This window comes from Notechis scutatus, chromosome 3, assembly GCF_049901735.1.
Source record: "Notechis scutatus isolate UNSWTSFEM ecotype Mainland chromosome 3, rNotScu1.2, whole genome shotgun sequence".
NCBI lineage: Eukaryota > Metazoa > Chordata > Lepidosauria > Squamata > Elapidae > Notechis > Notechis scutatus.
In genome coordinates, this window is record NC_142011.1 from 209,429,498 (window position 1) to 209,446,971 (window position 17,474).

Consider the following 17,474-nt stretch of genomic DNA (forward strand, 5'->3'; position numbering starts at 1 on the left):
AGTGGGCCTCACCTCGAGGACCATGGCAGGGCTAAAGAAGGACATGTCTCACCGTGTCCCAGATGTTCTGATGGCCCTCTTGTTCTTCCACATCTGCTGGACTTCGTTTTGATCGCACCGGAGGAGAACTTTCACTTCTGTTTCCATGGGGCTCCATGGGGTGGTGGCCTGTTCCGTTGCCATGGTGATGGTCCGTTTCGTTGCCATGGTGATGGTCTGTTTCATTGCCATGGTGATGGTCTGAGTGATCTTCATGATCTCCATCATCGTGGCCATCCGGGTGACTGTGTGTGGCATTTTTATGATCATGGTCATGGTCATCGTGTGTGTGTCCACCATGTTCATGGTCACTGTGGTCATGGTCATGGTCATGATCATGGTCATGACCATGGCCTCCATGTTTTCTCCCAGGACTGACCTCCAACTGTACCATTAGCTTGGCCAACCCTGTTACAAATCCAGAAAGATCAAGGGTCATTGTACATCCTTCCCACCCTACCTGCTCTTCTACACTCATCTTCTCAATTTGAGGTCCTCCAGATCTGTTGGCCGCAAAGCAGCCCTCCAAGGCTTGAAGTAGCCTGACCCAAAGAATCATGCAAGTTGAGTCCACCTGGGGGGACAGTCCTAACCTCTTTATTTGAGTTCCTTCAAAGGTGGCCTACAATCCCATCAAACTACAGTCTCTCATGAGCTTGACTTGTGTCTCCTAAACCTGTGGCCACATTGACTAGGAAGTGTTGAAGGCCAGATGAACTCAAGGCCACCCTGTTGGTGAAGTCTGTTTTAGCTCTTCGATCATAGCCATGACGGAGAACTGGGTGTCTCACCTTGGCAACTTTAAGACCAGTGGACTTCAGCTCCTAACATGGTTGGCTGGGGAATTCTGGGAGTTGAAGTCCACAAGTCTTAAAGTGGCCAAGATTGGCACAGCTGATATAGACAGAAGGGGGGTCCCAGGCCTATTGTTATTTATACCTCACTTCCATGGCTTTGTCCCTCAAGTAGAGATGGTGTCATGAAATAGTTATACAAATGAATGGAATTCTGGGAGTTGAAGTCCACAGGTCTTAAAGCGGCCAAGGTTGGAGACCCCTGGATTAGTAGAAGACAATCTCTTTAGCTCAGGATTGAACTGTGGGGCCCTTGGTGTTCTCTGAAGAGAGGAGGAGGAAGAGGATTAAGAAGAAGAAGAAGAAGAAGAGGAAGAGGAAGAAGAAGAAGAAGGAAGAAGAAGAAGGAGGAGGAGGAAAAGGAAAAAGGAAGACTGTGGGGTTTTGGTGCTCTCTGAGCTTGGTTGTTTTCTTGCAAATGTTTCATTGCCCAACTAGGTAATATTATCATGAAGGGAGTGAATTTTGTGGAGTGGAGGAGGAAGAGGAAGAGGGAGTGGAGGAGGAAGAGGAAGAGGAAGAGGAGGAGGAGGAGGAGGAGGAGGAGGAGGAGGAGGAGGAGGAGGAAGAAGGAGGAAGAAGAAGAAGAAGAAGAAGAAGAAGAAGAAGAAGAAGAAGAAGAAGAAGAAGAAGAAGAAGAAGAAGAAGAAAAGGAAAGGAGGGGAGGAGGGACTGTGGGGTTTGGGTGCTCTCTGAGCTTGGTTGTTTTCTTGCAAATGTTTCATTGCCCAACTAGGTAATATTATCATGAAGGGAGTGAATTTTGTGGAGAGGAGGAGGAGGAGGAGGAGGAGGAGGAGGAGGAGGAGGAGGAGGAGGAGGAGGAGGAGGAGGAGGACTGTGGATTCCTTGTTACTCTCTGAGCTTGGTTGTTTTCTTGCAGACATTTCATGACCCAACTAGGTCAGTGTTGATAGGTAGGTCAATTCAACCCTGAGCTGCAAATATTGCCTCCTATCGGAAGAAAATACTGCTCTGAACAGCTGCAGATCATGATGGTAACTCTACTACACCTTTAAATAGCCCGTAGTGAGGACAACAGGGGTATCTCCACCCCTTCCAAGGATACGAAATTCTGGGCAAATTTTACTTTGGTCATAATCTAAGTTTGCGAGTTATCTCATCGGGACAGACTTCCTAAACCAGGGATCTTAAGGAGGCACCAATCAATCAGAATAGAGGTAGAAGGGACTTTGGAGGTCTTCTAGTCCAACCCCCTGCTCAAGCAGGAGACCCTATACTATTTCAGACAAGGGAATGTCTAATCTCTTCTTAAAAACCTCCAGTGGTGGAGCATTCACAACTTCTGGTGGCAAGCTGTTCCACACATTGTCTTCACTTTTAATAAGTCTCTCCTTAATTCCAGGTTTCGTCTCTCCTTGATTAGTTTCCACCCATTGTCTTGCCCTCCGGTGCTTCTAAAAATAAATTGACTCCCCCTCCCCTTTGTGGCAGCCTCTCAAATACTCTCAAATGCTCTCATGTCCCCCTTAGTCCTTCTTATGTCTAGACCAGGGGGTCTCCAACCTTGGCACCTTTAAGACTGGTGGACTTCAACTCCCAGAATTCTCCAGCCAGCAGAGCTGGGAATTCCGTAGCTGGGGATTCTGGGAGTTGAAGTCCACCGATCTTAAAATGGCTCCCTGGCATTATTAAAGCATGCTTTGCACATCCTGGCTATGTGAATATGTGAAGCTTGTGGTTTAAAGCAGGGGGTCTCCAACCTTAGCAACTTTAAGAATGGCGGACTTCAACTCCCAGAATTCTAGGCTGGCTGGGGAATTCTGGGAGTTGAAGTCCACACGTCTTAAAGTGGCCAATTTGGGGACCTCTGGGTCTAGACTAGCCAAATCCACATCCTGCAACTGTTCTTCCTATAAAATAAAATAAGGAGAATGTAGGGAATTGATGTCCCTTAAGACAGGCATTCACAAATCCTTAGCGTCTCTCTCTCTCTCTCTCTCTCTCTCTCTCTCTCTCTCTCTCTCTCTCTCTCTCTCTCTCGTTTCCACCCAAGTGTGCAACCCACAGCTTGGAGACCTACCTGCCAGTGTGAGGTTCTGAGTCCCATTGCTGTAGTGCTGGAAAATGTACTCCAGAAAGTAGTGTTCGTGGGGCAGCGCACGGAAGCAGCCTCCCCGTAAGACGTGATAGGAGAAGAATGCCAACACCTTCCTGGCTGGGTTTTGTGCCACGTGGTGGCTAACAGAGTTGCTGCTTTTAAGGATCTCGTCCACTTCTGCGCAGGCCTGGGGAGCGGAGAAGAGCAGGGGAGAAGCTTAGTCTGGCCTTCCGCCTTTCCTCCGGACAGCCATGATTTTTCTTCCAGCTACAGACGAAGAGTGACTAATACATTCAATTAATTCTTAATGGTTGAGGGAGCTGGGGATGTCTAATCCTAACTAAGACTAGCTGGATACTTGTGCTTCTCTACGAAACTGTGTGGTGGGGCTTAGTTTTGGGGGAGGAAAATAAGGTGGAAAAAAATCTGCCTCTGCCTACCAGCATCCATCGTTATTCACCAGGCTAGTGTCCTGGTCAGTGTGTGAGATAATTGAGGGCTGTTTGGAAACTGAAAGAGTATTTGCTGTGTGAGCTAGAAAGAGACAGCAAGGAGCCTGGGCGTGGCTTAGCTCAACTGTTCTATACTAAAGCAGCTTGCTGCTGCTATAAAACCGAAACCGAACCTCCTCTCCTCTGCTTGTGTTTTGCATTTGGAGCAGATTTCTTTTCAGGTGGGGAGGGGGAGTAGAACTCCTTAGCATCAGAGAGTGTTAATAATAATAATAATAATAATAAGAATAATAATAAGAATAATAATAATAAGAAGAAGAATTAGAGTTGTAATTTCAATATTCCAATCTCGGATGGCAAACCTCAGATAAAGAATGTTTCCAAGCAAATACAACTCAGGCAAACAAAGTCACTAATCTAAAGGAGGATTAGAGAGAGGAAGTAAACATATGTTAGACTTTTAACTAGAGATAATTAATTGTATGGATTACTGTGCTAAACAGTAACGAAAGTTAAGCAGTAACCAAAGTTAACCAATGATGGAGGATAATTAAAAATGTGTATAAATGCAAGACTAGACTCCAATAAAGATCATCATGATTCAGTTGTTCATGATCAAGCAACTTGACTGCCTCGTCATTACAACAACAATAATAATAATATAGAGACTTGAGAATAATTGGACTGGAGAATTGAACTGCGGAGACTCTGGCATAAACCAGTGCAGGTAGTTCCAGTGGTACTCAGCAGACTGGGTGCTGTGCCTAAAGACCTAGGCAAACACTTAAAAGCAATTGGCGCTGACGAGATCACCATTGGTCAGCTGCAGGAGGCCACCTTACTGGGATCTGCTCGCATAATCCGCCGATACATCATGCAGTCCTAAACATTTGGGAAGTGTTCGACTAGTGATTTGTGATACGAAACCCAGCATGGTTATCTCGTTTGCTGTGTATACTGTCATTTTTGTGTATAACAATAACAATAATAATAATAATAATATAGGAATTACTAATGCTCTGATGATCATATGGAAAAATCCTTTCTTAGTGAGCCCCTAGAAGCCAAGAGGAACATATGGGCCAAATTTCAAGTTTGTAGGCTTTATGGTTCTGGAGATTTTGTGATGATGCCTGAGTGGTAATTTCGCTTTAATATAGATAATAGAATGGAATGGAATGGAATGGAATGAAATAGAATAGAATGGAATGGAATAGAATAGAATAGAATAGAATAGAATAGAATAGAATAGAATAGAATAGAATAGAATAGAATAGAATAGAATAGAATATGGAATAATGGAATGGAATGGAATGGAATAGAATAGAATAGAATAGAATAGAATAGAATAGAATAGAATAGAATAGAATAGAATAGAATAGAATAGATGAAGGGAAGGGAGAATGGAATGGAATGGAATGGAATGGAATGGAATGGAATGGAATAGAATAGAATAGAATAGAATAGAATAGAATAGAATAGAATAGAATAGAATAGAATAGAATAGAATAGAATAGAACAGTGGGCGTGGCAGGGGAAGGATATACTGCAAAATCCCCAATCCCTCCCCACCCCACTGACCTGCTTTCCAGCTCCGTCCTCCTCTGCAGGGCAACCAAAGAGGACTCAACCCATTAGCTGGGGACTCAATGGGAAGCAGAGAAGAGATGGGGTTGGCGGGGCCAGTCAGAGGTGGGGTTGGCCGGTTCTCCCAACGACTCCAAATTTCCGCTACCGGTTCTCTAGAACCGGTCCAAACCCAGCTGGCTTCCCACCTCTGCTATGGGGGCATCTCTCATTTAGGGGCATCTTTCCATGCCAGCTGTGGCCCCTCCACTGCCCCCCTCACCTCCTCTTTTTCGACGGACTCGGCATTCCTCTGGATGAGAAGCATCTGCTGGGCAACCTTCTCCAGGTTGGGTCCGGTCGCCGGGCTCCCATTGAGGAATTGGGCTTGGAAGTCGTGGACCTCAGGCGCCCAGTGTTTCCGAGCGATGGCCTGGCAGGCGGCCACGGGGTCAGAGAAGTAGAAGACCAGCCCTGCCGAGAAGGTCAGCAGCTCCGCGGACGTGAGGTTGACCGCTCCAGATGGGCTCTTCCCTACCAGTTCAAAGATGTTTGCGGACGAGAGGCACTGCGGAAGGAAGAGAGAAGGAAGTTGGCCCGGTTTGGATCTCAGCCCACATGGGCTCCTCCACCAGGTTTACTCCAAAAATGGGTTTCCACCTTGGGTTGAAGGAGGCGTGGTGGCATAGTGGTTAGAAGGCAGGGTTGCAGGCTGACTCTGCCCACTGCCAGGAGTTCAATCCTGGCTGGCTCAAGGTCGATTTAGCCTTCCATCCTTCCGAGGTGGATAAAATGAGGACCCCGATTGTTGGGGAGCAAGAGGCTGACTCTGCAAACGGCTTAGAAAGGGCGGTAAAAGCACTGTGAAGTGTCATATAAGTCTAAGTGCAATTCCTTCCTTCCTTCCTTCCTTCCTTCCTTCCTTCCTTCCTTCCTTCCTTCCTTCCTTCCTTCCTTCCTTCCTTCCTTCCTTCCGCTTAGAATGCAGGCTAACTCTGCAAACTAACTCTGCCCACAGCTAGGTGTTCAGTTCTCACTGGCTCAATGCAAGAAGCTGACTCTGTAAACCGCTTAGAGAAGGCTGGAAAGCACTGTGAACTGGTATATAAATCTAAGGGTTATTGCAAGGAAGGATGGAAGGAAGGAAGGGAGGGAGGGAGAGGAGGGAGGGAGGGAGGGAGGGAGGGAGGGAAGGAAGGAAGGAAGGAAGGAAGGGGAGGGAAGGGAAGGGAAGGGAAGGGAAGGGAAGGGAAGGAAAGATGGAAGGAAGGACGGGAGGAAGGGAGGGAGGGAGGGAGGGAGGGAAGGAAGGAAGGAAGGAAGGAAGGAAGGAAGGAAGGAAGGAAGGAAGGAAGGAAGGAAGGAAGGACCATGATGGTGCAGTGGTTAGAATACAGTATTGCAGGCTAATTCTGCCCACTGCCAGCAGTTCGATCCTGACCGACTCAAGGTTGACTCAGCCTTCCGTCCTTCCGAGATGGGTAAAATGAGGACCCCGATTGAGGCTGACTCTGTAAACCGCTTAGAGAGGGCTGGAAAGCCTTGTGAAGCAGTGTATAAGTATAACTGATACTGCTAAGTGGGAAGGAAGGAAGGAAGGAAGGAAGGAAGGAAGGAAGGAAGGAAGGAAGGAAGGAAGGAAGGAGAGAGAAAGAGAGAAAGAGAAAGAAAGAAGAAAGAAAGAAAGAAAGAAAGAAAGAAAGAAAGAAAGAAAGAAAGAAAGAAAGAAAGAAAGAAAGAAAGAGGAAGGGAGGGAGGGAGGAGGAAAGAAAGAAAGAAAGAAAGAAAGAAAGAGAGAGAGAGAGAGAGAGAGAGAGGGGAGAGAGGGAGAGAGAGAGAGAGGGAGGGAGGGAGGAAGCAAGGAAGAAAGAGCTGTGGTGGCGCAATGCTTAGAGTGCAGTATTGCCAGATGATTCTACCCACTGCCAAGAGTTCGATCCTGGCCAACTCCAGGTTTACTCAGCCTTCCATTCTACTGAGGTCAGTAGCAGGGGGTTGGATTAGAAGACCTCCCAGGTCCCTTCCAGCTCTGTTCTGATTCTGAATGCTAGCGGGAATGGACAGAAGGGAGATCCAGTTAGTGTTGCTCAAAATCTCAGCGACTCGAAGAAGCGTGGACCTTGACTCCCAGAATTCCCCAGTCAGCTTTGCTCAAAGTCTGCCCAAGTTGCAAAGCTTGAGAAAGATTGGACTGAACGATATAGCACCCTTGGATCTCATCCGAAGGGCAATTAAGTTCTCCAGATTCCTGGTGAGTTTGAAGTGCTTACGCAGAGTTTGTGCAAATAATACACACACACACCCCCTCCCCGCTGCCTGGAAAATAAACCTCCTTTGGATGTCTGCCTGTAAACAGGAGGTACAGTCTAAACAATCAGCTTGGCACTTAAGGGCCCTTAAGACAAACTGCCATGGTTGCAGCAAAAGCAAACACAATCCAAGCTTCCTCCAGGCTGACAACGAAGGATGCCAAGGTTTGCTGTGGGTCTCCTACCCCTCCCTCCCCGTTTCCTTCTCCTGAGTTCCCCAGAGTAACTTAGACGAGCCCTTCACCCTGGCGGCAGTTGTAGCACCAGTCCTCGAGCGAGCAAAAACATCGGGCCCAATATTTCGGTTTATGTATTTACCTGTTGAATTTTATTTGCCCGCCTGTTAGCAAAGGAGGCTCTTGCTAAGCAAGGCCCTTTGTTCCGTGGGGGTTGGTCCGGTTTTACGACCTTTTTGTGGCCAGGATGGTTCAAGCGAATTGCTGCCGTCGTTAAAGGGAGTCATGCAGTCGTTGAACAAACCCAGCTTGCCCCATTGATCTCTGGCTTGGAAGAAGCCAGCTGGGGAAGTTACAAACGGTGATGCCTTAACCCAGGACAATTCAACTGCCTTAAGTTTTATTTATTTTTATTTGTATTTATATTTTATTTGATTCTTTATTGGATTATTTTATGATATTATTTCATTTTATTTGATTCTTTATTTTATTTCATTTATTTGATTATTTTATTTCATTTATTTTATTGTTCTATTTTATTTTATGATTTTATTGATCTATCTATCTGTCTATTTGTCTATTTATCGATTCATTATTTTATACATCTTTATTTTATTTTAATTTATGATTTTATTTTATGATTTATTTTATTTTATTTTATTCTATTATTTTATTTATCTATCTACCTGTCTGTTATCTATTTATTTATTATTTTATAAATGCATAAACTGTCATAAGTACATGCCAGTTGCCAAGGGCTCCAATTTTCATTCCATTCCCACGGAGGGTGCTGCAACGGTCATCCGTGTCAAGAAACAGCCGTAAGTCACTTTTTCCAGGACCGTTGTAACTTCGAACGGTCCATTATACAGAAGGCTCTTAAGTGGAGGACCACCTGCTAGAGGCCCCTGGCTAGAACCTGGAAGAGCTGTGTTCTAATCCTGCCTCAGGCATGAATCCCAGCTGAGTTTGTGGCAAGTGATTCAGGCCTAGGAAGAAGGAATAGCAGGGAAACCCACTTTGCAAGCAAAAACCGCAGGGACCTGTGCAGGCAGCTTGCAGGGTTGCAGAAATTCTGGGACTAAAAGAGAGGAAAAACAGTTGCAAGACTGGGGTTTGTCTAGTCTAGAGAAAAGAAGGACTGCGGGAGGGGAAAGGAGAAAAGGGAAAGGAAGGAAATGGATGAGAAGGGAAGGAGGGGAAGGGAAAAAGAAAAGAAAGAAAATAAATGGATAAGGGAAGGGAAGGGAAATAAAGGAAAGAAGGGCAAGGAAAGAAGGGGAAGAGGAAAGGAAAGGAAGTAAAGAGAAAGGAAAGGAAAGAAGGGAAAGGAAGAGGGGAAGAGGAAGGGAAAGGAAGGAAATGGATGCAGAAGGGAGGAGGGAAAGGGAAAAAGAAAAGAAAGAAAATAAATGGATAAGGGAAGGGAAGGGAATGAAAGGAAGGAGGGAAGGAGGAAGGGAAGGGAAAGGAAGGGAAGGGAAAGGAAAGAAGGGAAGGAAAGGAGGGGAAGAGGAAAGGAAGTAAAGAGAAAGGAAAGGAAAGAAGGGAAGGGAAAGGAAAGGAAGGAAATGGATGAGAAGGGAAGGAGGGAAAGGGAAAAAGAAAAGAAAGAAAATAAATGGATAAGGGAAGGGAAGGGAACGAAAGAAAGGAGGGAAGGAGGAAGGGAAGGGATGGGAAGGGAAAGGAAGGGAAGGGAAAGGAAAGAAGGGCAAGGAAAGGAGGGGAAGAGGAAAGGAAAGGAAGTAAAGAGAAAGGAAAGGAAAGAAGGGAAGGGAAAGGAAAGGAAGGAAATGGATGAGAAGGGAAGGAGGGAAAGGGAAAAAGAAAAGAAAGAAAATAAATGGATAAGGGAAGGGAACGGAATGAAAGGAAAGAAGGGCAAGGAAAGGAGGGGAAGAGGAAAGGAAAGGAAGGAAAGAGAAAGGAAAGGAAAGAAGGGAAGGGAAAGGAAAGGAAGGAAATGGATGCAGAAGGGAAGCAAAGGGAAAAGGGAAGCAAAGCAAGAAAGAGACCACTTGCCTCTCCCAACACTCTCTCTCTCTTTCTCCCTTTCCCTCCTCCCAACGGAAACGTTTTCCTTTCTCGGGCACAAATGTGTGCAACCCGCCTGGGCCAGGGCCGCCCTCTCGCACCAAGTTCCTAGGAGCTCCGAGCCTTTTTTCCCCCCGAAGGCTTCTCTCTCACTCAACTCCTCTTTCCGGTTTTTCCGAAAGGGCCTGGGAACGCTTCCTGCCTTTCCTTATGGCATTTCCAGCTTTAAGATGGGCGAACTTCGACTCCCAGCATTCCCCAGCCGGCTTCCACTCCATCTTAAAGTCCCCCCAAATTCTTCAGTAGGCAGGAACGAGCCAGCTTGAGCTGTTTCTGGCCACCAGGTCAAACCACCGTCCACTAATCCCTTCCCCGGAATTATTTTCTCCGTCTCTCAACCCTCTCTAAGTTTTCCCCAACCCAGAATAGACCTAAAAACATTCAGGATTCAGCTCATTTCTCACAACCAAACCAGAGGCAGAGTTAGACCTCACTGGCCTTTTGCCCATATGATTTTTAAAAAGTCCGTATTTTTTTATTTTTTGAAAATTCTGCCCTTTCTCTCTTGAACTGATTCCCTGAGATGCTGTTGGGGAAATGCCTGATTTTGGGTAGCTTCTCTGATTTATAGGTGTCCAGAGTGACAATGCCCAGAAGCCTTGTAAGCTCGGGGGAGACTCGTATATAGAATGGAATGGAATGGAATGGAATGGAATAGAGAATAGGAATAGAGTAGAATAGAATGGAATAGAATAGAATAGAATAGAATAGAATAGAATAGAATAGAATAGAACAGAGAATAGAAAAGAAAAGAATAGAGAATAGAATAGAGAATGGAATGGAATAGAATAGAATAGAATAGAATAGAATAGAATAGAATAGAATAGAATAGAATAGAATAGAATAAGGAATGGAATGGAATAGGAATAGAATGGAATGGAATGGAATGGAATGGAATGGAATAGAATGGAATAGAATAGAATAGAATAGAATAGAATAGAGAATAGAATAGAATAGAATAGAATAGAATAGAATAGAATAGAATAGAATAGAATAGAACAGAATAGAATAGAGAATATGATAATATAGGAATAGAATAGAATAAAGAATAGGATAGGATAGGATAGGATAGGATAGGATAGGATAGGATATGGAATAGAATAGAATAGAATAGAATAGAATAGAATAGAATAGAATAGAATAGAATAGAATAGAATAGAATAGAATAGAATAGAATAGAATAGAATAGAATAGAATAGAGAATGGAATGGAATGGAATGGAATGGAATGGAATGGAATGGAATAGAATAGAATAGAATAGAATAGAATAGAATAGAGAATGGAAAAGAAGAGAGAATAGAATAGAATAGAATAGAATAGAGAATGGAATAGAATAGAATAGAATAGAATAGAATAGAATAGAATAGAATAGAATAGAATAGAAAAGAGAATGGAAAAGAATAGAGAATAGAATAGAATAGAATAGAGAATGGAATAGAATAGAATAGAAAATAATAGAAAAGAGAATGGAAAAGAATAGAAAATAGAATGGATTGGAATAGAATAGAATGATGGAACGAAGAAATAGAATGGAATGGAAGAGAGGAGAGGAGAGAAGAGTTGGAAGGGATCTTGGAGGTCATCTAGTCCAACTCCCAGCTTAGGGGTCACCTGTGACTTTCCCAGCCAGATTCCAACCAGCAGAGTCCATGGGGGCCGATTCACTGAACAGCTGGAGCCAAGAAGGATTGTAAAATCAGGCCCGACTCGCTTAAAAACTGTCTTACTTGAGAATGGAAGTCCCCGTCTCAATCTCAGTTGTGGTCATAAGCTGAGGACTACCCGCGGCCTCGTTGTGCTTGTTGTGACCGGCTCCAGGGGTGACCCTGCCCTGCAGCCTCCTCTCCCCATCACGCCTGCGAGAGAGGCCCCCTCCCCCATTCCTGCAAGATTACTTTAGGCGCAAAAATGGACGGACATTTTGATTCCCGCAATGGACGGCCGGCCGCCAAAGTGGATGGAGTTAGCGGAAATAGTTAAAGGGGGGGGGGAATAACCCCTCCACACAATCCCTTTTGTTTCTACCTGGAAACCACTTCTGGACTTTGTGCTTGAGGTGGGGGATAAAAACGAAACTTTGATTCTGGGTTTTGCTGACTAGACAGGTTTGGGGTTAACCGCTTAGAGGGGGATGTAAAGCGCTCTGAAGAGGTATATAAATCTAAGCGCTGTTCCCATTATAGAAATGGCTAGTTCGGAGACGATCATTCAGAAGTAAAAAGTCGAGGTTGGATGCTATTATCTTATTCTACTGCACCAAAGGGAGTTGGAAATGAAGTCCTCTTTTTCTTTTCCCCCCTCTTTTTTTCCACACTTTCCCCTTCATTTCCCCTTCCCTATTTTATCTACTATGTTCTTTTGTATTTTTTCATATTATAAACTAATAAGAGAGAAAGAGGGGGAGAGAGAGAGATTGAAAGAGAGGGTGAAAGAAAAAAGGGAGGGAGGGAGGGAGGTAGAGGGGGAGAAGGAGAGAGAGGGATTGAGAGAGAGAGGAAGGGAGAAACAGAGAGAGAGAGAGAGAGAGATTGAGGGAGGAGGTTAGAGAGAGGGAGGGAAAGAAAAGGGAGAGGGGGAGAGAGGGAGAGAAGAGGAGAGAGAGAGACAGAGAGAAAGAGAGAGAGAAACAGAGAAGATAGAGAAAGAGAGAGGGAGGGAGAGAAACACACAGAGAGAAACAGAAAGAGAGAGGGAGAGAGAGAAACAGAGAGAGGGAGGGAGAGAAACAGAGAGAGAGAAAGAGGGAGAGAGTAACAGAGAAAAAGAGGAGAGAAAGAGAGAGAGAGAGAGAGAAACAGAGAGGGAGAGAGAGAAAGAAAGAGAGAAACAGAGAGAAAGAGAGAAAGAGGGAGAGAGAAACAAAGAGAGAGAGAGAGGGAGAGAGGGAGAGAGAGAAACAGAGAAAGAGGGAGAGAGAAACAGAGAAAGAGGGAGAAAGAGAGAGAGAAAAAGAGAGAGAGAAAGAGAGAGGGGGAGAGAGAAATAGAGAGAGAGAGAAAGAGGGAGAGAGAACAGAGAGAGAGAAAGAGGGAGAGAGAAACAGAGAGAGAAAGAGGGAGAAAGAGAGAGAGAAACAAAGAGAGGGAGAAAGAGAAATAGAGAGAGAAAGAGGGAGAGAGAAACAGAGAGAGAGAAAGAGGGAGAAAGAAACAGAGAGAGAAAGAGGGAGAGAGGGAGAGAGAAACAGAGAAAGAGGGAGAGAGAGAGAGAGAAAGAGGGAGAGAGAAACAGAGAGAGAGAAAGAGGGAGAGAGAAACAGAGAGAGAAAGAGGGAGAAAGAGAGAGAGAAACAAAGAGAGGGAGAAAGAGAAATAGAGAGAGAAAGAGGGAGAGAGAAACAGAGAGAGAAAGAGAAAGAGAGATAAACAGAGGGGGGGCTCGCTGCCCCCTCTTGATTTCAGCCCCCAACCCATTTCTTTCTTCTAGGACGGTGACACTTCCTCCTGCGGTCTGTCTATCGGCCAGCCCCCTCCCTCCCTCCCTCCCTCATCCGGTGACAGTTTTTCCAGCCAAGTCATTTCCAACCCCCCCCCCGCAAAGACGTTCGAAAGCAGAAGTATCTGTGCGCCGCAGCTTCCTCCCTCTCGGTGCCTCTGGCGAAGCTCGCTGAGCTGTCTGGGAAGCCCATTGAGTAGCCCAGGATAGGGGGTGAGAAGACCCCCCCACACCCCCACACCCAGATTTGAGCTGTCGCAGATTAAGACTTGGCTCTCCTTGGGGTCTTCTATCAGTAGATCTTATAGGGCCTCCTATAAGGAGAAATTTCCAGACATGAAGAACAATAAACCAGTGGAACAGCTTCTCTCCAGAAGTATGGGGTCTCCTGCTTTTAGCAGGGGGTTGGTCTAGAAGACCTCCGAGGCCCCTTCCAGCTCTATTCCGATTGAAATGAAACAAGATCTCCTGCTTTTAGCTGTGGGCTGGACTAGAAGACCTCCGAGGCCCCTTCCAGCTCTATTCTCATTGAAATGGCATAGGGTCTCCTGCTTTTAGCAGGGGGTTGGTCTAGAAGACCTCCGAGGCCCCTTCCAGCTCTATTCCGATTGAAATGAAACAAGATCTCCTGCTTTTAGTTGTGGGCTGGACTAGAAGACCTCCGAGGCCCCTTCCAGCTCTATTCTCATTGAAATGGCATAGGGTCTCCTGCTTTTAGCAGCGGGTTGGTCTAGAAGACCTCAGAGGTCCCTTCCAACCCTGTCATTCTATGATTCTTTTGGAGCAGTCAAGCGGACGGGTTGGTCTCTGAACCCAGCTTGGGTTCAGGGTGGGGGCAGCCTTGCAGTTCCTTGGCTCACACAGACTCGCCTGTCGGAAAAACTGGGGACTCCAACATGAGGAGATTTTAAGAAGAGACTGGACAGCCACGTGTCTGAAATGGCCCCTTGGGTCTTCTGCCTAAGCAGCGGGCTGGACTAGAAGACCTCCAAGGTCCCTTCCAAGTTCTGTTATTCCATTAGGAATGATGGCAGGAATTGGGCACATCTAGTTTAGGGAAAAGCAGGACTAGGCGCGACACGAAGGCAGCGTTTCAGTATTTAAGGGTTTGCCACAAAGAAGACGGTTCTTTTTTTTTTGGTCAACCTATTTTCCAAAATTCCAGAAATCAGGATAAAAAAACTGATGGAAACTCATCAAGGAGAGAAGGAGCCTAAAATTAAGGAGAAATTTCCTGACATGGGGAACAATTAATCAGTGGAACGACTTTAACAGATGAAGAGAGTTGGAAGGGACCTTGTAGGTCATCTAGTCCAACCCCATTTCTGACAGAGGGCAGCCCAGTCTCTTCTTGGAAGCTCCCACAACTTCTGGAGGCAAGTCCTTCCATTAATCAGAATGACAGAATAACAGAGTTGGAAGGGACCTTAATAGGTCATCTAGTCCAACCCCCTGCCCAAGCAGGAGACCTACGCCATTCCTGACAGATGGCAGTCCAGCCTCTTCTTGAAAGCTTCCATGGATGGAGCTCCCACAACTTACTTAATTATCTTTCTTTCTTTCTTTCTTTCTTTCTTTCTTTCTTTCTTTCTTTCTTTCTTTCTTTCTTTCTTTCTTTCTTTCTTTCTTTCTTTCCTTCCTTCCTTCCTTCCTTCCTTCCTTCCTTCCTTCCTTCCTTCCTTCCTTTCTCTTTCTTTCTTTCCACCTACCTACCTACCTACCTACCTATCTATCAGGTTAACAGAGTTGGAAGGGACCTTAATAGGTCATCTAGTCCAACCCCCTGCCCAAGCAGGAGACCTACGCCATTCCTGACAGATGGCAGTCCAGCCTCTTCTTGAAAGCTTCCATGGATGGAGCTCCCACAACTTACTTAATTATCTTTCTTTCTTTCTTTCTTTCTTTCTTTCTTTCTTTCTTTCTTTCTTTCTTTCTTTCTTTCTTTCTTTCTTTCTTTCTTTCTTTCTTTCCTTCCTTCCTTCCTTCCTTCCTTCCTTCCTTCCTTCCTTCCTTCCTTCCTTTCTCTTTCTTTCTTTCCACCTACCTACCTACCTACCTACCTATCTATCAGGTTAACAGAGTTGGAAGGGACCTTATAGGTCATCTAGTCCAACCCCACGCCCAAGCAGCAGACCCTACACCATTGCTGACAGATGGCAGCCCAGTCTCTTCTTGGAAGCTTCCATGGATGCAGCTCCCACAACTTCTGAAGACAACTCCTGTTCCATGGGTTGATTGTCCTCCCCGAAACTGGGGGCAAGAAAAACCCAAAATACACATATAGCCTGGACAACCATTTGTCTGAAATGGTATAAGGGTGTCCTGGCCGGAGCAGGGGGCTGGACTAGAAGACCTCCGAGGTCCCTTCCAACTCTGTCATTCTATGATTCTGTAAGGGTCTCCTGCTTTTAGCAGGGGGTTGGTCTAGAAGACCTCCAAGGTCCCTTCTGGCTCTATTCTGATTGAAATGGTACAGGAACTCCTGCTTTTAGCAGGGGGTTGGTCTAGAAGACCTCCAAGGTCCCCGCCAACTCTGTCATTCTATGATTCTGTAAGAGTCTCCTGCTTTTAGCAGGGGGCTGGACTAGAAGACCTCGGAGGTCCCTTCCAACTCTGTCATTCTATGATTCTTTTGGAGCAGTCAAGCGGACGGGCTGGTCTCTGAACCCAGCTCGCCCGGGGCAGCGCCAGCCTTGTAGTTCCTTGGCTCACACCAGACCCGCCTGTCGGAAAAATTGGGGGCTATTGAAGGGCGGGGAGGGGGGTGTCAGCCAAATCTTGCCAAACTCCCCCTCCCCACTTCTCTTCTCCCCCTTCTGCCTCCAACTGCTGCTCCTGCCTTGTTGCTGGGGCCGTTGCTGTCACTTTCCTGCCCGCCCCCCCCCCCCACCAGCCCTTTGCCCCGTGCTGGAGTTTGACCCAGGCCTCTTCCAGCTGTCAGGAGGCCCCCGCCCGCCTGCTACCCCCGCTGTACCTTTTCACACGGCACCGCCAAGCATTGCACCCGGGACCTTGCAATATTTAACAGGGCATCCACCGAGCGACGGGACAGAGAACCTTCCCGGCTGCCGGACAGCAGAGCCCACAGTTCCTGCACCGCCGGTTCTCGGGACGGTTGCGGCCCAGTGGCATCAGGAGCCGTGGCTGCCCCCAGCTGGCAAAGGAGCACCAGGGTGGCGAGGACGCGGCGGCTCATGGCTGGGCAAGGCGGTCTGCGGTCTGGCCACAGGTGGCTTCTCCTGCCTTGGGAAGGTCTTGCCAACAGGTTGCCCGGGTGGCTGGAAGTCTTGGGCTGGTGCTGCTGAGCTCAGGTGATTGGCTCCAGGTGGGATTGCCCCAGGTTAACCATTCCACAAAACCTGTCTGGCTTCACACGCATTCCCCAGCCCAGGAGGGGAGGGCAGGTCTTGGCTGGGGAGGGGGGAGGAAAGCAGGCAAGGTGGGGCCAGGAGGGCAGAGGAGCAAGGAGGCTGGGCGGCCCAGGGAAGGGAAGGGAAGGTCTTGCTTCATCCTCTGAGCTCATCCCTCCCGTGGGGAGGGGGAGGGCAAGGGGGGTGGCGGAGGTCTTACCTAAACCCCCCCCCTCCGCTTGCTGTGGGCAGGCAGGGAAATCCCCTTGGCTGAGTCAGGCATGGAAGGGGTGTTTTTTTGCGGGGGGGGGGGGAGATGCTCAGGAGAACTGGATGGGATCGTGAAAGGAATTCTGGTCCGTCCGTCTCCCCCCACACACAAAAAAATCTGAGGGTCGGTTCGGACTGCAACTTGGGGGAGTTTTTAAGAAGAGATTGGACAACTCTTGGTCCGAAAGGGTCTATGGCTTCCTGCCGGAGCAGGGGGTTAGACTAGACGACCTCTGAGATCCCTTTCATATCTGTTTTTCTATGCTTCTGTAAGGGTCTCCTGCTTTCAGCAGGGGGTTGGACTAGAAGACCTCCGAGGTCCCTTCCAACGCTGTTATTCTGCAATTCGGTAAGGATCTCCTGTTTGAGGGTTGAACTAGACGACCTCTGAGTTCCCTTTCATATCTGTTTTTCTATGATTCTGTAAAGGTCCCCTGCTTTCAGTAGGGGGTTGGACTAGGAGACATCCAAGGTCCCTTCCAACGCTGTTATTCTGCAATTCGGTAAGGATCTCCTGTATGAGGGTTGGACTAGAAGACCTCCGAGGTCCCACCCAAGTCTATTCTGGTTGAAATGGCATAGGGTTCCCTGCTTTTAGCAGGGGGTTGGACTAGAAGACCTCCAAGGTCCCACCCAGGTCTATTCTGGTTGAAATGGCATAGGGTTCCCTGCTTTTAGCAAGGGGTTGGACTAGAAGACCTCAGGGATCCCCTCCAACTCTTGTCATTCTGTTAATCAGTTGTTGCTGATCCTCCCTTCTCCTTGAGCTGAGGGACAGATGAGGCATAGCCTCTGCCCATGTTTAAAGAGCCCTCGTCCTTCCCAGCCCGGGCATCTTTGAGAGCGACGATGTTTTGATGCCCA

The 17,474-nt window shown here is 46.9% G+C and overlaps 1 protein-coding gene across 2 annotated transcripts in view; it reads right to left on the reverse strand.

The window, feature by feature from the left end:
* The window catches only part of SLC39A4 (solute carrier family 39 member 4), a 32,465-nt gene extending 15,954 nt beyond the window's left edge, over positions 1–16,511 (reverse strand). Inside the window, exons 1-4 of one of the 2 annotated variants that reach the window (XR_015748311.1) lie at positions 15,965–16,511; positions 5,257–5,541; positions 2,938–3,142; positions 53–447 (exon numbers count right to left, since the gene is read on the reverse strand). The gene's annotated coding sequence lies outside the window, so the exon portion shown is untranslated. Of the gene's footprint in view, positions 1–52; positions 448–2,937; positions 3,143–5,256; positions 5,542–15,964 lie in introns of those variants that run through there. The other variant, XM_087958919.1, reaches the window with a different exon arrangement.
* Between the last annotated feature and the right edge of the window lie 963 nt (positions 16,512–17,474).